Source organism: Epinephelus moara, chromosome 18 (assembly GCF_006386435.1).
Source record: "Epinephelus moara isolate mb chromosome 18, YSFRI_EMoa_1.0, whole genome shotgun sequence".
Taxonomy (NCBI): Eukaryota; Metazoa; Chordata; class Actinopteri; order Perciformes; family Serranidae; genus Epinephelus; species Epinephelus moara.
Window position 1 is genome coordinate 23,164,691 of NC_065523.1, and position 20,792 is coordinate 23,185,482.

The 20,792-nt window shown below is 44.7% G+C and overlaps 1 long non-coding RNA gene across 1 annotated transcript in view; it reads right to left on the minus strand.

Moving 5' to 3' along the window:
• Nucleotides 1-1,752: 1,752 nt before the first annotated feature.
• The window catches only part of LOC126405298 (uncharacterized), a 59,436-nt gene continuing 40,396 nt past the window's right edge, over nucleotides 1,753-20,792 (minus strand). Inside the window, exons 3-4 of the long non-coding RNA XR_007571566.1 lie at nucleotides 4,612-4,676; nucleotides 1,753-2,611 (exon numbers count right to left, since the gene is read on the minus strand). This is a non-coding gene — a long non-coding RNA (uncharacterized LOC126405298). The remainder of the gene's footprint in view (nucleotides 2,612-4,611; nucleotides 4,677-20,792) is intronic.

The following is a 20,792-nucleotide window of genomic DNA, read 5'->3' on the forward strand; positions in this document are numbered from 1 at the left end:
AAAGTGAGACACAATGAAACTTGCACCAAAACTTGGCGGCGCTTCAAGTGAGAGCTCGACGGCCGACACAAAGCTTGTGCTTGACATTAAAGGTTTGTGGCTTGACACTTCTTGCTGGAATACTTCTCTTATTGCATTAAGTTACATCAACGCTCCCTATAGAGGAGACGTGGAATAAAGTGGGAGGCCGCCATTATATCCACGGCCGCGTTCCTCGTCCCTCCCCTCCTTCCCGTCTCCTTCTATCATTTCCCAAGATTGTTTACCGCAAACACAAGAGCAATGCTCATTATGGACAGCCAAGCCACGATATACTGCCAAGTCCTGCCCCGCAGCCTGGGCCTAGCTCTGTTGTCTTGGCAACCCAGCATCCAAGAACATGGAGGGGAGGTGTTGGTTGTGTGCTGGTGCTGGTTGTGATGCGTTGGGGTAGTGCGGGGGGGGGGCGGGTTTGCATGATGTCATCCTGTGGCATGGAGGGGGCCAATCAAACCCTGAGAAAATTATGTCACCTTTTGTTGAGCCGGTCCATTCAGGGCTATAGAAGTGCAGTGAATTGAGAGCTGCAGAGAGGTCATTTTTCCCCTGAGCTGTGTATGTGTGTGAGAAAAAGCGGGGGAGCAAAAAAAAAAAAAGGAGGGGGAGGCAGGCGAAGTAGGGAAGTCCATTGTGGACATGCTAATGTTGTTGACCATAAGCAGGGCCATAAAGATGTCATGAAGCTCAACTTCCAAAACATCAGTGCCGGGGCCTTCACACCCCTTTTCTGCTACAGATGGGGATGACCTCGTCCCCCGCAAATCTGATTCTTAATATGATCCCTATGATGCTTTGAACAACTTGTCAGAACATTGTCAAGCGCCAGAAGAAAAGCCCGAGCACACTGCAGTGGACCCTAACCCGGCCTGCTTTGTTTTATCGCAGAGAGAAAGACAACAATAAGCAACCCCTTGAGGAATAATTACCCCCTTTAGCAACTCCGCTTCCCCGCGCTCCCTGCACCCATGTCCCATCCCCCGCAGGGCCCGTAGCTCCCCCTTCCAGAGCCAAACCTTATTGAATCACAGCTGAAATTGACAGTGAAAGACAGTTGAATGGGAAGTCATTGCTGAATTGTTGAACTCACTCAAACTAATTTAAAACAATAAATGCATTTGTTGTGTTCGCTGGATGAGTGTGTGTGGGGATTTTTTTTATCCACGAAACGATAGAAACTCCCTGCAGCTTGACTCACGTTCACCTACACTGAGCACTTCTCTGTCAACAATATATGTACAAGGTTTACAGACACTAAACTCAGCTGGAAAACGCATTTTCCATGGGGTCATCGTTCTCAGGAAAACTCTCACTTCTAGAAAGACCTTGTGATAAAAGTAAATTATCTTTTTTACACCGCTTCAAAATTGACCTATTATTCACACTGGTATTAGTGAAGTAAAACCCTGTGATTTCCAATAGCAATTCAGCGGATCAACATTTAAATGTCACACTTTTCCATTTTCACTTTAAACTTCACTTTCACTCTGCTTCTCATCACCTCAACAGGAGAGGCAAAAAAAAAAAAAAAAAGTGACACAACTCCTGATTTGCAGACTGGCACATACTGGCCCAACTGGTAATGAAGCCAGCATGACTAATAATTAAAGCAGGCGCATATGTAAACATATAACGATCACTGTGAAAGCATCTTATCAGTTATTAATCTCAGAGATCTGCAGCTGCAATGACAAAACAGACAGCAGCTTGGATACACTCTCTTTATTTCTGTTAATAGGGTTTCAGAGACACAACAAAAGTTATGGAGCTATTAATCATCATGAGAATAAACAGCCTGACGGTAATAACAGCAAAAGCTGCCAATGTGTCAAAGTGAAATGTAGTGTCAATAGCCGAGGTTTTGGTTTGCATTCATAAGCACCTTGATTACAATGGCCTCTTTGTGATCGCAATTAGAAGATGTCAAATGGGAATGTTACATTTCCGAGACTGAGTAATGCTGCTGAGATATTTCGATAGTAGGTCCGTTAACTCATTTTACACAACAAGAAACATTTCTCTTCACAAGTTAAACTGTGGATGTGACTGCAGTGGTGTGAGCGCTGCCGTCAGTCTGTAAAAATAGAGCTAAAAATGAAAATAACATCTGATTATTTTCCATTTACGGTTCCAGCGCTTGTTGATACTGTATCCAGAATAACACAGTATATGTCACAACTGCTGTGTATGAGCAACAGCGTGAATAAACACAGAATATGAAAAGCAGATGTATACATGGGAAAATATTAATCCAGGTTCAATTTAGAAAAAGTCAAACAATGTGTAGATCCATTGTGGTAACTACGGTAAACGGACATTCATCGAGTTGACTTTCCTATCGCGCGCCTCTCCGCACAGGGTTGACTGATCTGTTCCATAATGTCTGAGCGGCAGAGTGCACTCCACTGTCCCGCTGAGTTTACGTCAAGGCTTCTCCAAGTCCAAGCTGCTGGCGCTGGATCCCTGAGAGCGAGATTGTCAGCGATGGAGCTCACGCTGTTCGCAGCCACGCCAGGAGCAAACATCTGCTGCAGGGGATGCTGGTCCGAAGTCCAAACCAGGATTTAATATGATCCTAGAAACATAATACAGAAACTAATGATTGACTGAAGCCAAAAACCACTTGAAGCTTGAACACTGACACATGTTTCTCATACGCATACTACAGAAAATTAGACGTCTTAATCTTTTTGGCAACATTCTTTTTCAGTGTTAAAAGTAACTGTTCAGCAATGTTACTTAAAACAACCAGAGATTTATAAAACACCCAGAATTAATCAACACTAAGTTCTTCTCCGCTGATGCCTTGAGCAGATTTGGCTGCTTTCGCAAACTTTCCACACAAGGACTCGAGGGTTCAAACTGGCATAAAGAAGTTGCAGATGAACCACCCAGAGCCTCATCCACAGCTGAAATTATCACATTATGAGTGGTGGCAAAAATCGAGGGTGAGCGTTTTGCTTCCAGCAGTGTGGATACAAATCACCGAGCCTTCTCACGGTGCAGCTGGAACTGTCTACTTTTCAGTCCAATACCAGAATTAAGATGTCAAATCTAGTATCGCTCCAGGCCCAGAAAAGGCTTGATTTAAAAAAACGATATGTCTCGAGAGATAAAATATCACTTTTATCTAGAACATAAGTGTGTGAACAGTAAAAGAAGATGATGAGGAAATTGTTTCATATCCGGATAAACAGTTGGATGTTGTTGTCTTATGCAAACAACATCTGCTTTTTTCCTGTCAGAACACCCCCAGGTGAGGTAATGCAGGTAGGTGGCCTCTTGACAACCTGTGCTCTGCTTTACCTGTGCTTGCGCTTTTAACCTCCCGCAAAACATTACGTCGTCTGTCCCCACGCACCATCCACTCAGCCAAAATGGCGGGACCGGCCCGTCTTTGCCCAGGGAAGCAACGTGTCAGAGAGTAAGTAGTCATCAATCAGTGTTTCTCATCTTCTTTCTGCCTGTCTGCACCTCTGAGCTGGTTTACCTGCGAGGAGTCACGTTCCACCAGCGCACAGGATGTGGCCTCACTTGCACACTCTTTCTTCATCTCCTCCTCCCTCGCTTCTCTCTCCCTCCCCTGGGCCTCACACATCCTCATCTCTCTCCAGCCTGCTTCCCCTAACCTCGGCCACAACCACTCTCTTGCCTTTTTGTTAACACTCTCTGTTATTATCTACCCTCATTTTTTGCTTGTGTGCTTTTTCAGCTTCACCACTCAACAATCATCCTTTCACCTGATTTTCTCTATCGCTCCCTGTGCCCTTTATTCTGGTTTTTCCCTTCCCACGTTTCTCTCCTATGCCTCACCTTGGAGCGGAGCCAGTAAAGCAGCATCAGCATACAGAACCAGGTCCCAACCTGCCTCTGAGTCTCAGCCTGCCCGTGTACGCCTGTCTGTGCCTGGGGCTGCGACTGAGGCCGGCCCCTATCGCCCTCCCTCATCAGCACATCTACTGTACCTGTCTGCTGGCACCCTGCCATCCACACACACAGTTCCCCTTCATTTACCCAGAGAACCTGGTAGAAGGAGAAAAAAAGATAATGCAGGCCTAAAATCTATAGAAAAAGACTACTCATGTTGGGGTCAAGCATGTTTGACCTCCACTGAGAACACCCACGGCTACCCTGAGAGGCGCACGTATACAGTGCCACTCATTCAGCCTGCTGGCTGCCCCGCACAAGCCCATCAACAGGTTTCTTTGAAGGCCACCGACTCTGTGGTGGGCCATCAAAGCATATCTTCATTCAGTTCCCCTGAAAGGATCTGAGGCTCCTGAGAGACGCCGTGTTTGAAGTGATATCTCTGTGCCACTGCATTCTTTACTGTGCTGTCATGACTTCAGTTACACAATTTAAAAAAAAAGCAAGATCACGGGCATAAAGCCAGTGCCACCACCCTGATCATGTCTCACATACATGTGAACTGGTGCTACCTCTGTTTGATCACTGGATGTACCAAACTCTGGTTGTTTATAGCAACTGTCACTTCAAAATACGTCTGCACTGTGTGTGATCACATATTCCACTGAATGAACATCAAACATGAGAAAAAAACGGAGTCATCCCTACCTGTTGAATCTCTTGAGATCATGTTTCCATGACTCAGCCTCTTCTGGGTGCTCACCTGAGATCATCTGAAAAAGATAAAGGATGGGGGAATAAAATGATTCAGAGAGAAGCTCACTCAAGAGTAAACACAAAAGTCGTCAAGAAACAGAGGAATCAGATGTAATTCGGTCCAACTCTGCCCAAACTTGCATCAACACTCTGAGAAATATTCATTTTCCTACAGTACGATGGGAGAGCAATCAGTTCCTTCCTCTGTTTGCATAGGTATGATGAGGTTATAGCACAGTGCTTTCCAAACACTGAGTCTCAAAATAAATTTGAGGAATCAGATGATTAGCAAGATAGGAAAAAAACATGTATGCTACATAAAATTTCATAGATTTTTTTTCTGACATTCCTCTAATTGTACTGGAAATTTTTACCTCTCAATGCCTATAAACATTAGTCAAACAAAACAGGGGGAAACAATCACTCATATGCAATGTGTTTGCAACCAGTGATGATGGGCCACATGCACACAATGCTTCAGTTTAAAAGGTAAGTCAAGAAAGCTGGGAACCACTTGTATGGAGTTCCAGCAGCTGGACATGAATAGCTGTATCATATGTCTTAAAGGTACAATATGTAAGATATGGACATGATTTTAGTTTAAAAACATCTTAAAAAATGAACTAACAAAATCGACAGAAGGTGAAGAAGGAACAGATTTAACATGATGTCAAAGACGTCTATGTATTGCGTATTGCACATGCTAACCAGCTAGCCCTTAGCTATCCTGTCTTGTAATGTCATTTGTACCTCGAAAGGCGACAGTGAGTCATGGTAGCGACCAGCTACAGATGGTTGTGATGTGTGCAGTTTTCTAGCCACTATGGTCTTGTCAAAACTAAAAAACATGCAGGACCCCATTTTCTGACACAGCCAGTCGGAATTTATTTGCCACATCTTTTTACCCTGCAGTTGACCTCACCAATTTATCGATCTGTTACACTTCACATAAGCTTCTGCGATATTGTTGTAATAATGTTGTACAGGAGCTGCATACAACTAGCAAATCACTTGTGGTTTTCACAGGTCCAGTGAGGTGCTCCAGAGCTTAAGTATAGTTAGACTAAGGATGCATTTCATTTCCACCCCTTCCCCCTTCCCCTTGGTTTTGCGCGTTCACGTGAGGGGTAGAGGTGTATCAATTCTCATTTGGAGTAAGGGCTAGGGCCAAGACCGAGGGCTACATAGCCCTTAAAATGAAGATTCCAGAGGACCACACTTGAAAGAGAGGGCTATGAGGAATTTCATATCATCCACCGCGTAACCAGCAAATAGACGGCCAACAAAAGTTGAAAAAGAATGAGAATTTGGATTCACCCTTAATCTCTAGGGCACCGACTGTCAAATTCCATTTCTCTTTTTTATCACGCCGTCGACATATGTCTGTTTCTGTTTTGTTTTCATTTGCCGAGCCATTTTAATTAAAGTCCGTGCAAGTGTCCCACCAATGTTGCCCCCTGACCATATTTTGCAAGGACACCATCTCTGCACACTGGGTTAGAGCTGCCCAGGACGACTGTGATTGGTTCAAAGAAATACAAACAAGCCAGAGCATTTTTCCCCTATAGCAGAATGGTAATGTGTGCTTCTAGACCTTTCTCTAGCATGGACACAGTTCTATAAATTAAAAAAGACTTTTTCGTAATCATAATCCACACAATAACTGCACAAATGCAAAAAATGACAAAAGACGTCACTCCATCATTAAAAACCTGAGAAAAACCCTCTCAGGCTTAGGTTATCACTCAGCTACCCCGACCACCTTCCTGTTGCATTATTTTTTAGGCTCTTGGCCAACCTAACCTGGTTTTGCAATAACCACATGACTCAAGACCTTCTCCAGTATCTTCACAGAACATTTAAAAAGCCAAACCTGGAGAAGCGACAGATCACCCCACTCTGTTCTATGTAAATCTGAGGTTTCAGGGGAGCTGTGCAGAAGCTGGCAGGTTAAGAGAAGGGAGGCAGTCACAGTGGCTTTTCCATTGTACCATTTTAAATTGCATGGTGTGCTGGTTATATTTTATAAGGTTAACAGGTTCAGGTAGATATTGGATCAAGAAACTTCTCTTGTTCACAGACTTTTTCATACGGACGTGTTTAGGACTGAAGCTGTGCTCTCTGGACTGATGAAAGCTCCGGCCCCTCTTCATCCATTCACGGACAAAGGTGCTCTCTGCTTCTGAGTTTCACTGTCCCAGACCTGTTACCTTGGCAACAAATGCACTGTTTCCGAGTGACACAAAGCCTGAACTAAAGAACCTCCTTTCAGGTTGAAGGCTCCAAGAGTTGAGGGGAAAACAGCAGTAACAGGACGGCGGGGAGAGAAACTGAATACCGGCAAATTGCTTCCCAGAGTTTCTGGAGGACATGGTAAAATGATTCTTTCTTTCCTCTCCCTTTTAAAATACCTTTCCCTGGCACCAGGCACCATAGGTAGTTGTGTGCTGGTCCCATTTCTTTTATATCCCTTCTTATATTTCCGTTTTTTCTAGCTATCGTACTGAGCTAAGTGAGTTATCATGTACACCAGCAGGCTGGAGCAGCATGTGGCTAGGCTAAGCCTCCAGATGAGGTAATGTTTAGAGGGTTGGCGAGCCGGGAGAAGGGTTGGTCAGGTCTTGATTAGCTCAGGGGTAGGGGCTCTCTCTTATATTGGACACCCCTTTGTGTGGTGAGATTACAACCTTATGAAAAAGTGCCCCTGCTGACACGCCTGATGGGATCAGAGCTTCCTGCCCGCTGCATCGTCCTGCTTATGAGCTCTCCGTACACACAGGAGAGAAAAGACACAACCAAACACCAACACACACTCTTGAACCTCTCAGAAGAGACAGGCATGAACACCGGGACATCACACACACAACACACAATGATTACGTGTAAATAAGTATGTACACGGACACACCAACAAGCACGCACGTGGCGGCAAACGTCACCTCCTAGGGCCCCCGCTCCTCCACTTGTGTATGTGATGACCACAACTGATGACCCCCAGATGGAAAACAACCTGCATTTATTAACGAGGCCAGATGACACACAAACACACGCTCACTTGCTTTTACTGTGGTCGTCTCCTCCGGCCACTCTCCAATGAAAATCACATGATGGACCACATCCAGCAGAGAATCTCCACCCCGAAAAAACATCAACAAACAATGTTAAAAAACAGAGAGGATTCAGAGGCAAAGCTTTCAGGGGATTTGATCCCAGCAGTCCTCTAAAGAGGGCTGAGGCTATAGGATGATTTCAATTATTTGATATAATTTCTGATGGTCCATTAGTTCAAAATAAAGCTCTGATTATAAGAGATGTGTAAACAGAAAGTTGCAAACAAAACCTGCATCAGCGTCTAAAGCAGAGCTGTACTTTTTTCCAGATGTGTAATCGACTGTTAATTAGCAGTGGCCTTACTTTCATGTAACCTTTTCCCAAATAAATCTTATTTAAAACCAAGAACAACGGAATAAGTGCGGCATTCTGGTTTGTTCACCCGCACAGCAAACTTCAACACCTTTTTATTTCTACTGTTTAGAAGCCTGGACTAACAAATGCTCATATTTCTGCAGTGCACTTTGCAAAACCAAAAAAATAAAACTACTTGTAGGTGTGTACACACAAGCATGCAAGCACACATGCATGCACCCCCCACCCCTCTCTCTCACACACACACAAACACACACACACACACACACCCCAGTTAGGGACACTGGCACAACCTTGCGCCAGTGGTCCTTTAAACCAGTCATGTGAAACGACCCGTTCATTTCTGCAAATCAGATTACATCTCCAAGCTGAGGTCTGCAAGTCCACACACACATTTAAAGCCCAGGGCTCAGGTCCATGCAACACACACACACACACCCAGCTTAATCAGATTTTGTCACACAAACCTTCTCGTCTTTATTAATGTACCCAACCTGCAAGTATCAGCCATGCCCGGAAATAACTGGCTCAAAATGTGCATATAAATTTGCAGGATACAGTAAATATACAGCACGTCTATAGTGAGTGTAACTAAGGCCTCAGATTCCCTTGAATAGGAACAAAACAAAACAATTTCTTTGTCAAGGAAAATCATAGAGGGCTGTGATAAGCCTCCTTTCAGCAGCGCTCGACTGCTGTTTGGCAGCTCCGCTATGGAATGAGCACATGTGGAAACATGTTTATAGTGTGTTTGGCAGGAATGCAACTGATAGATAATTCGCAAATGATTCAAGTCCTATTCAGGTTACCAAGAACTAATGTGCAGGGAAATCACACTGGTTTCTTCTGCTTAAATTAGTGTCACATTTCCCTGGGTCGGTGATTTTATTGGATGTTTTGTAATTATTCCACTGACTGATTGAGTTAGTGGATAAATAAGCACACGGATGGTTGATTAAGCACAATAAGAGTGGTAAAACATGGTGAGAAAGCAAATATTTTCATACTTGTTTGCGTCTTTGGTGCTGATGTCTCTGCACGTTTTAGCTTCAGTGATCAGATTCGCAGCTATTTTGTGCTTTGAGTCTTTAAGTCACAATGTAAAAGAAGCTGGTTGGCTGGCTGCTGGTGGACTGGTGGGCTTAATTAAACCCAGACAGTTGGAGGAAGTACAAGTCTCTGTCCCTACAGGATCTACATTAAGTCTCCACTCTGCTAATCAGAAAGCCCTTCAACTACATCAGCATGTCCCTCTGGCCCAACCGACAAGCAAATCTCATTTGTCTTCGTAACTTTTTAAGGAAACTTGAATTACTTCTCCATCGAGTCTGGAAAATCAATCACTGCTGTCTCGGCGTTCATCACAAAGAACAAAAATCCTAAATAGATCAGCCGTGTAGCTCGTTGTCTGTGCTCCTTTTGCCCTTGGTGCCATGGAGGTCGGAGTGTGGGAAGTTGTGGGTGGCAGGAAGCTGAGACAGTTGTGCCTACAATGGGGCGTCAAGACTCTGTCAGTCAGCCCAACTCAAGTTCAACTCAAGCGGGTTGATTCTCTCTTCACAGTGACATCTGAGAGGACCAGCAATGGAGGCCGGCAACGGGAAACGGAGGAGAAGAGGGGCCGCGCCCTGGGTTAGATTGCACTGGATGCTCAGATAAGGCGACAGGAAAGGGCAGATTGGGGAAGGGCAACAGGGGGAGCTGGCTGGGGCTACTGTTACCCCAGGAAGGGCTCACTCATCCCTCAGATCACCTGCCACACCTGTGGAGGCCAAAATCTGATTCAGTCACACAGTGCCACCAGCCAGGAGTTGGGAATTGGTCACCACAGCCTCAGATTGCACTGATGCATGGTAACTTCTACAGCAACTGTGTACAGTTAATTATTGTACAATTGGTTTTACGTGTTTTGGCCGAAGAAAGGCAAATACGTGTCGACTCAACACTGCTGGCAAACATTTTCCAAAGCACACCACGCTGTAAGACATTCCAGGCTGCCATTGGTTTTCCATTAATTTCAGCGCAGATACACAACTTGCAGAGTGACTTGCAATATGCTTGACAGAGTAATTCATCAAAGTAATCATTTCAACATTTTTTGACACAGTAACATTGTTATGTGCAAAGGTTTTTTTCTTGGTGCCTTCAAGGTCCCACCCTTACAACTGAGGTTTGAAAAGTGGTTTTTGAACAACAACTTTTTAATGCTAAAAATTACCAGATGTTTATTTTCCTTTTTTGCACATCCATGTTTGTATATTGTGGGTAGGAGTTTATGACAGCACAGCAAGTGAATGCAACACCAATCTCAGAACCTGTCGGCTGTCGCCTGGTGAGAAAAAAGCGAGAACCAATATTTCGGGCTTGTCCGGTGTAGCCAGTGGATATCCGGGCATAGACTTCCTCTTTCATGCACCAGTCATTTTGGCTAATCTTTTTAAATGGATATCTGCATGTAAAGATAATATAAAGCTAACTCTTTATCAGACAATAGCCGATTGGTTCCAAGATTGCAATCCACCTCTCTATACAGACTGTTACCTCCTGTTCAAACATGATTTGTTGATACAACTTGGACTACAAACAGAAATCAGAACACTTCTGATACTAAGATCTTGTCCCATCACCTACAGATTCTGCCTACTTGTGCAGCTATCTATTCAAAAAGTATAACGCAACACCGGCAGCCGCTATGTGAAATTTGTATCTGTCTTTATACTGTACAGCTGCAGTGCTGTGGAGCAGCTGCAGACAACAGTAACAAGACAAGCAGGTTTCAAGTCTCTGCAGGTTGATTTTTATACCTGACTGAAATTATGTAAAACCAGCAGCGTTTCCTGGTTACACGATTTACAGTCTGTTTTGAATCACTGTAAATGAAATACCTTATGTTCTGTTAGTCAGGAGGAGCAATGTGGGCTCTGCTAATGAGGGTGTTTGACATTTGTTTAAGATAAACAATCAATGAATTGATAAAGATGAAAATAAAAACTGCCAATCTAGTGGGTAAAAGGATTTGGAAATGCTGTGATGTCACTCAAGACACATATGGTCAGTCCTATAGCACACATTCCTGAACACACACACACCGGTAAAGTAAACCACAATGTAGTATCTTCATCTGGAGTGCATTTCCTGTCCTCTGGGTTGGCATATGTCCACTGGTTGCTGTTTTACACCACTGCATCTCTCTGTTGTAGCTCCCTGCCTGCACAGAAACAACTGTCTTACCACTGGAAACAGAACACAACTTTACGGACGCATACCGTGACCTTAGACTCCTGTTCTGGGTGTTGAAATCTAAAGCAATGAGATGCACTCCCCACATCTGGAAAAATCCTACATGGTGGATTATGTTGGTTTAGGGTATAGTTTTGACAAGCACAGTTCCCAGTTTTGCTAAATTCTCTCACCAAGAGGCAAAGGTGCAATCATCAGTGTCATACGCTGCATTTGGAAATGGAAGTTTAAGTGGATAATAAAGTTACACGAAGCCGCTCTTTAATAGGACAAATTCGACAGCTCACCCCTCCTCTGTTCTTGACCATAATGTGGAAAGAACTCATTTGCGTGTCAGATTTTATATGAGAAGTGAGAAAACAGTTCTACTCAGCAGCAGCAACAAACAAAAATGCAACCAAATGATCATCTATCACCTTTTTAACCCAGTAGAGGTAGTGGTCACAGGAGCTGTGAAATGTTAGTTTTAGAGTGAAAGTAAACAGCCTCTCCCATGGTGGGCCTGTACCCTACACAGAGTAAGCACATGTTTCCCATTGTGGTTAAAAGGGAAGGGGATTAAAGTGTAGTGCAGCCGGAGCCACAGCCATACACCCCATGGTGGGATCACAGTACTCTCAGGTCTTTCAGTACTGCTGATGCAGCCCAGTTGGAAGTGGCTGGTGTGTAGGGAGAAGCTGTGGCCAGATCTATCAGATGGACAAGTCAGGGTCCTCTAGAGCCCAAATATGAGGCCTTTCTTTGGGGCTGAGGAGGCAGGCATGTTACCATGTTGACAGAACTGCCTGACTGAGGCTGGCAGACTCTCACAAAAACACAGGCTAGGTAAGGATTATGAGGAGGTGTTGAAACTGAGCGGATTTTGCTTTTCAGAGGCCCAAATACTGTCTCTATGCAAAGAGATCACCTTCAAAACTCTTATTAAAGATGTTGAGAAAAAAAGAGATTGAGACTGAAAACAAAAGCAGAAAAAAATCTGGTCAACGTTCATTGGGTTTGGCTGCCAAATATGAGGTTTTCACCCCAGGGCCTCAGGGTCAAATAGGCCACATTCAGGTACCACAGGGGACAGTTCGAGCAGGAGACTGTGACTGTGCAGCCAATTAAAGGACACTTTAAAAAGGCAAATAGTGCAAGGGACATTGAGGAAGATATGCATAGTGGAGCATAACTGCACTTACCAAAAACTGCCAATTAACCAACACCCCATGAAGCTCAGCTGTGACCGCTTCAGCTGGACAGCTTCCATGTGCAGGGAGTAAAAACACTTTCTGTGCAGGGTAAAGAAAGGATGTTGAGGGAGGGTCAGACACTGTTTTGGGGTTTACTGAGCTTGATTCATTCAAGCTGGTTTTCAAAAATCGGACCGTTAATTAGATGCATACAGTCTTCTTCAAAAATAATCTTACATCATCGATAAAACGCCGCATATTTACATTCATTTCATTGTGCAACAAACACATGTAGTTAAGTTTAGAAAAAAATATTATGGTTTGGCTCTACATTCATAGGGGAAGTGAACACCAGCCTCCTGGGTGAAAGTTCAGAGTTGTTGGAGCCAGGGACAGGGAGCGACAGTGTGGCAACAGAAAGGGAAAACAGGTCAGCACCTTGCCGCAGTGCCGAATGCCAGACGCAGGCAACAAGAGGCAACAGCAGAGGAGCTGCCTCCAGTGAAGAGAAGCAAGGGTGCTTTTACATTTTGTCTTGTAATGCATATTGTCGCAACAAATATAACAATATAACTCAGTACACTCAGTGTGCAAGGTTTCTGTGTGTAACTATTTTATCAGATAAAAAAATACAGGCTTGGTGTGCAAAGGCCTAAAGTTTTGGCTTGAGAATGACTTGTACCTAGCTCTATAAAATCACTATAGGTTGGAGATGAGAATGTGCAAATGCTGTGCCATCCACTTGTGTCTTCACTCTTGCTTACAGAGACTTGTGACTTGACTTGGATGTGCCCTAACTCATTTGAAACTTGAGTCCCCCTAAATCATGTCAAGTACACTTTGCTCCCTGCAGTGAGATGGGACTCTCACCCAGACAAGTTTGAGTCAAGTATTCTAAAAATTCATGAAGCGTCATTCTTAACCTCTTGGCCTCAAAGCCCACACACATAAACATAGATAATTACATGTCTATGTCGTGAATAAGTCTGTCACTCTCGCGTTGGCGTATCTTCTTCTGTGTATGCTTGTGGGAGGAATGGGGGAGAAGGGATTTTGTGCAGGGCCTAAGTGTTTGTGCAGATTTGCAGGACTTTCACACCCACAAAAACACTGCGGGTAAAAGAGCACGGCATGTTAATGTGTATGTGCGTGGTCGTGTTTTGAAACTGGAAACAGATTTATGTAGTGTTAGGGATCAGCTCTTTAAAGGTCACGCCGAACAAGTTAGGTCCGCTAAGTAAAGCCTGTTCCCTCCCGGATCCAGGTGACTCCCGGCCAATAGTTTCACAACACACGGGACAGACACATAAGCACCACTCTGATCACTTTCTTCTGCCTCATGACATCAGTAATTTCCGATTTCCAATGACGCCACGCTGACATTCAGCATCTTTGATTAATTGGTTCCTATAAGGCTCTTTGTGTGTTTCCGTTTGAAAATAAATGTCAGAAAACACTTTCTGGAGCCCTGTTGATCCAAACACGCACTTCAGCTGCGAGCACGGCCATAGAGCAAGATGCCCTGGCATGGGATAAAAAGTCAGCCACAGTACCAGAGTTTTCCTATTGACACTGATCACAGAGTTACATGGGTCGGAGTTAGAGGGGATATCTGTCAAACTCCCTTGATTACAAACATCCTTCAGCGACACATGCGATATGGCACACACACTCAAACACACATCCATGGATCAACGCACAAGCCTAGAAGCACGCCGTTGCATGCACATGTGTGTGCATATTGTCAATGCACACATTAACAAAACATGCAAAACTCCTTGTGTAAATGCCAGGGACTGCAACGGTGGAAAAAGGTGGGATGAGGAACACATCAAGGCTAATCCAGCCAGGGATTAGGAGCGGGCAAATATCACCAATAATAAACAAATGACTAACATTCCCGGTCTGTGTGGTTACAGGCCCCGGGGCTCCAACTAGAACCCAGCAGGGTCTGGATCCAATCCCTGCTGTTTATCAGTGCAAGTAGAAACGGCCACTTGCGAAACCTCCATGACAAACACTCGGGGGACAAACCCAGAATGGCAAACAGAAGAGTCCACCCAGTCACCCCTCACACTTTGATTTACAGCTGAGACCTCAAAGTCTGTTGCTTGACATTCAGACCAAAACATTTCTCATTCTGACACTGACTTCTTGTTAGCCATATTCAGTAGGGCGACTATTTGATTTTCCAGTGACTGACACATATACAGCTGCTTCTGACAAAACTTTGAGTCAACAGTGATGCTGAGTTAGCCAGCAAACAGTTAGCATAAATTAAAGACATATACAGTAGATTATATCTTGTTTATGTAGAGGAAATATGCTGGTTAAATAATGGTCTTGTTTTAAGAAAATACAAACAACATCTCATTCTTTGAAAAGGTAATGTTACCTTTGAATTTATTATATGATTACATGCAGTTTAATATAACATGGGCAGTGATTAAACTACTTGTCAGCTGTCTCGTACAGCCAGCTCTATCTCTTGCTGAGCCAGGGCTGGAGAAAGGTTGGGCTGAACCCATCATAATTCTGCACTAATGCTAAAAAACACACCAAGCCACGGCAAAGTGTGGCTTACCGTGATAATTCCATTGTTCTTCGACTGAGAGGAGAGTTCATGTGTTAAAGGTGGGAAGAAATGTCTTTGTAACTTAGGTCAAATTGTCACATGAGTCACTGGACTTACGGACTTACGGACTGGCTGCGGGTATTCTTTGGCTGCAATTTACCACTAAAAGTTAAACTAGCCCCAACTTTTAGTTTGGACAGACTTTGCAGCAGAATCACATGGCCACAGCTTTCCATAGACACTACATGGCAGCTTGCCACAGGCCAAACTTTGTCGCTTCTTGGTGTGTTTTCGGCATAGGTTGGGAAAATGTGTGTGTGGTGGTTAGCACTGTCGCCTCACAGCAAGAGGGTTCCCAGTTCGATCCCAGGTGTGGGAGCTCTTCTGTGTGAAGTTTGCATGTTCTCCCCGTGTCAGCGTGGGTTCTCTCCGGGTACTCCGGCTTCCTCCCACAGTCCAAAGACAGCATTATCTTTATTAATGCCACAGGTCTCAGGACTGTGCACTCCCTGGGAGCCGGGTCTGGACAGAGGGTCTGGTGACTCTAAATTGTCCGTAGGTGTGAATGGTTGTTTGTCTCTATGTGTCAGCCCTGCGATAGTCTGGTGACCTGTCCAGGGTGTACCCCGCCTCTCGCCCATTGTCAGCTGGGATAGGCTCCAGCCCCCCCGCAACCCTCAAGAGGATAAGCAGTTAGAAAATGGATGGAAAATGGATGGGAACTTGTTTGGTGGAACATTTGCGTATGGAGAGGTAAGGCCTGGCGTTAAAATGAACGCAGTGCATAGGTACGTCTGGCAAAGCAAGACTCATTTCAGATAGCGATGGGGATTGAAAATGTCTAAAATAACCGACCAATGACAGGCTTATACCCAAGTCCTCATGCTCAAGGGCAGAAGGGCTTTTACGACACAAGAAGTCAACATGAGACAGAAAGCAGAGCAGCACACCTGTTTAGCATTATTGACAAAATATTGATTGCTTGTCTAGGCGTCACCATGGAGATTATTGCAAAGGAATGTTGGACAGATAAAGTAATGGGCCATAAATTCCTTTAAGTACTAACAGGGTTGGTTAATTAGCAGCGTGTGATGAAACTGAGATCAAAGGTAAAGCAGTGAAAGCAGGTTGTAATTTAGTAGGTGCTGTTTTCTGCTACCAGGAAATAGTGTGCAAGGGGAGAAAGGGCTTCCACTGGAAATGCATACGCAGCACGTTTCACTCCCTTTTCTACCAGCTCTTTTGTCTTATGTGACTCAGATGAGATGCTCCAATAAATCTTAACTTGGGTGGATGTTCGGAGGCCTTAATCTCACTGTGTATATGGGTGTGTGTGTGTGTGTATGTGGGTGTGCTGAGAAGTATGTCTTCCCTTTGCTCTAATCCACTTATTTTGTTTCGGTCCACTGTTCAGATTCAAGGTGGAAAAGTGCCGAGACCACAACGTTTTGCCTTCTCAGTCTGTCTGGCCCACAGTGCTTTACCTGCTGAGCCCAGAGACTCACCAAGCCTGAAGGACTCTGTTGCTTTAACCCTGTCCCCAAACATGTCCCTGGCCCGCACAAAAGCCATCTGGGGTGCGGCTGAGAGCTTTAGCAACAAAATAACTCTTTCAATCTGCACTCTGCATGGTTCTGACTGCAGGGCGCTGAGGTCGCCAATACCAAGACTCTTACTGGACCTCCTCCTCCTTCTCCTCCACCCTTCTAATCCTGGCCTACATGACTGACTCCAACTGAAAGCCCCACACGCCAGAGGTGGGAGCCAAAAGCACTGTGAGATTCAAAAAAGACCACCTGCTCATCAAACTAAATTGCACTCACTGAAGGCAATGGGGAACAGAGAGAATGAAAAGGAGGGGAGTAAGGGAGAAAAAAAATAAGTAAGAATGAAAGAAAGACAAGTCACTGCTCTCCCTCTGTGATCTTGGCAGACAAAAGAACAAATTGCATTTCTGCGTCATGGCACCTGAGGGTCAAAATCGGCATAGGGTCCCTCTCAGTGCTGTTTGTGTGCGAACATGTTGATAACGGTTCCATCAGTTCCCACGAGAGAGCCAGAGAGGTACACACGACTACCTTTCAGCCTTTCATCTTGGCTTCTTTTGTATTCCGCTACACTCTGTTGTCTCTCCCCTCTATTGGGCGGAATTGACTGTTATTATTCCAAACAGCATTATCTTTATTAATGCCACAGGTCTCAGGACTGTGCACTCCCTGGGAGTCGGGTCTGGACAGAGCTGCAACCAATCTCCCTAGATAAAAGCTCAGCGGAGAGCTGTATGCAAGCCAGACAGCTCGGACAGGCCTTCATCCTCCCTCCTCATTCTCAGAGAGAAGTACAGGCCCTACAAAGACTAAGATATGGCTTTAATCTTAGCACTTTCAGTCAGACAGAAACATTTGAACTAAAAGCAGCTCTCTCGAAGGCTATCAAAAGTCACTTTGAGTTGTTAGCCACCAGTTGGAACAAACAAATGTATTATTCGTAAATACATTTTTATAATATTTGAAAATTGCAAAAAAAAAAATATGCATAATGACAAAGTTCAGCATATTGAGGGAGAGGCTTTGGAGTCACAAACTATTCAGGTTATAAGTCATGAAACTTTATCTTCTGCTGCTAGAGTTTATGAGAGTGCCCTCCATTTCTACTGCGGCTTATATTGCCGGTGGCTCGTATGTTCTTGGAGCTGAGGCCATTTCCCGAAGTCAGCCATGCATGACGAGTTATTTTAAAGGTGGTGTGGAGAGCTGACGTGTGGCCAGGCCAGGCCGGGGCAGCGGCTGGGGTCTCGGCTTAGTGCCTCAAGCCCCTCGCTCCACTGGTCACACAGCATCAGCTCCCGGCCCGAGCCCGGACACTGATTTATGGGACAGGGGGATTACCATCAAACCAGCCGTGAGGACCACCCAGATGGTGGCACAGGACGACAGCCGCACAAACACACGCAGGCACACATGCACGCAAACTCAAATATACTTATATGTGTACATTTTTACACAGATATCCACAGGAATCCGCACACTTCCACGCATAACGACTTCTACGCAAACAAAAATCTTGTTATTTGTGATGTCGAATATTTAATCTCTCTGGAAATAAGCATAAAAAGCTGCACATGCCATTTGTTATGACTCTGTTAACCACTCGAGTGCAGTGGGAGGGATTAGTTTGCTGAGGCTTCCTCATTACCACAAAGCGAGGGAGCCAACTTTGCTCATCAGGGCTCATATGTATCTACAGGATGTGCCTGGTTAGAAGTAATTCCCCTCAATAACGTCACACTTTGTCTCTTTTTTTCACTTCAGTTTGCATAATGCATAATTGAAGAGTGACGACTTGTGTAATTTTCTATCTCAACTGACCCAAGTCCAGAACAAGAACGTTCCATGTAGTTACAGATGGGGAGCAGAAGCCAGGCTCAAACTCTGGCTTTCATCAAAACTTTTGTAAATTCTCTGAAATCGGTGACATTCGACTTGATCGTGATGTTTAATAATTCACTTTCCACTTTTGCTCGATGCAGGTCTGGACTCCTCTCATTTTCGTTCTGAATGCATTTACCATCCTTAATACTTTTCCACCAAGTCACATTTTCATCCAAGAAAGTGTGCAAATACAAGAGAGAAAAAAAAGAGGAAGGAAAGCACATATTTCTCACTTGCCAGGGCACAGCACAACTCAACCTCAAGGCACCAGTTGGATGAGCCGAACAATAAGAGTCAATGACAAATCGGACGTGGTGCATTCCTTGGGCAAACACTCACCTCATAAAGGGAGACGGGTAGGCAAACACTCACCTGCCCTAAGCTAATAACGCGTGTGGAGGCAAACACACAAACACACTCACACATGTACACACTTGAGCTCGTCGATACCTTGAGACAATGGTGGGAATTAAACTGCTCACAACTGTGTTAGCAAAAAAGATGGGACCACGTTTGATCTCAGAGAGCCACATGTAGCATTTTTCATAACAAAATCATAGCAAAGAGGAATGCAGGGGCTCTGTGTCTCTTTGTACTGTATTACCGTGCTATGTGAAGCGTGGAAATAGACTGGTACACAACTATAATGTATATGACAGGCTCGCTCTGTTTGGGGTTTCTCTTAATCATTGCACTGCAAAAATAAACAGAAATTGAATTATTTTAACTAAGGCCATCATGATGGCTGCAGGAGGAGGATTTAGACGGCTTACATATAATGTATTTTGTAATAAGTTGCACATTATAAACCACATGGCTGCACATAGCCTCCTCAAAACGTGTGTGTGTGTGTATGTATGTGTATATGTGTGTGTGCATTTCTGATCGCCTGTGTTTAAAAACGTCTGTATGCTCAGGAAATCATTGATGACTGTACTTTCCGACCAAACAAATCACACACATTTTCCCCCTAAGGCCTTCTTTCCCAGCCGAGCAGAGCAAAGCTCCAGTGACAGCACCGCTTCGCTCAGTGGGATGCACCCTCAACACTTCCTGACCATGTGACTCCCTCCAGCTGCCTCTTGATTGGGCGCTCAGAGGCGGCGAGGATGAAGAGAAGAAGTGGAGGGGGAGGCGGTGGTGGCGGGTAGCTGGCTGGCAGCAGACACATGAGAGAAAACAAATTCCTGCCCCATTGCCATGGAGATGAGTCAACAGCAGGTCGGGGGGGAGCAGAGAGGGCCGGGGGTTGTGGGGCACAGGCTGACCTGCTGTAGTTAACAATTCATCCCCGTATCCGGCTCCCAAATGATTGGGCAAACACTGAGTGCTGCGGAGTCAAAAGGGCCCCAAGGGGCTGAGAGAGGGGCATCACCCTGGGGTGACACGCTGACAGGCGCACACTGGTTGGTAGAGGGTGGACCAGCTGAATGAGGGAGTAAGGGATAGGGGGCACCAGTGGGGAGGGAGCGGGGCTGATGGGATGTGGGAGAGGGGCTAAGTACACTGAGTCCCGCAGGCTACAGCACAGTCACAAAACAGTATTAATGGCTGTGGCTTTAAAAAGCAGTGTGATTAAATGCTTTGTGTTAAAATGCCATGTCGAGGATGAGAACAATCTCTTTAGTAAACCACAACAAATATCATGCAGTAAATTCTGTCTAAATTCTTCATGTTAAGCTAAATAATTAACATTTGGCTGCCAGTTGTGCCAACGGTTAAAAGTTGCATCAGTTTTATGAGGCTAAACCACAGTAACACTAAAAGTCTCTGGCATACGTCCGCTTTGTTACAGATAGTGAAAACATTCAGCACATCTGGGTCAGCCGCAAGAGCTGCAAAGTAAAACACTGCTGGTAAGAAAAGCTTGGAGATAAGGACATAACATCACCCTATGACAACAAAGGCTACATTCACATTACAAGGCTTGATGCTCAGTTCCAATTTTTTCTCCACATCCGATCCTTCTGCCTGTGCTGTTCACATTTGTGTTTGAAGTGACACATATCTGAGATTAATGCCCTGAAACGCCTCACATGCAACCAATAACATCACACACATTACATTAGCGATGCAAGCTTCATTTCCTGAACAAATTGCTACGGATTTCAAATGACAGTTGTTCATAGACGCCGATCTCCCAAACAGAAACACATGGCTAATTACTATGCAGAATGACGAAGGTTGGAAAAATGAATCTGTAGTTTTGGGAGGAATGTATTTGTTTTTGGTATGCAGCTGTAGTAAAATGGGCTTTTGGTCCAATGGGACATTTTCCGAACAACTGAA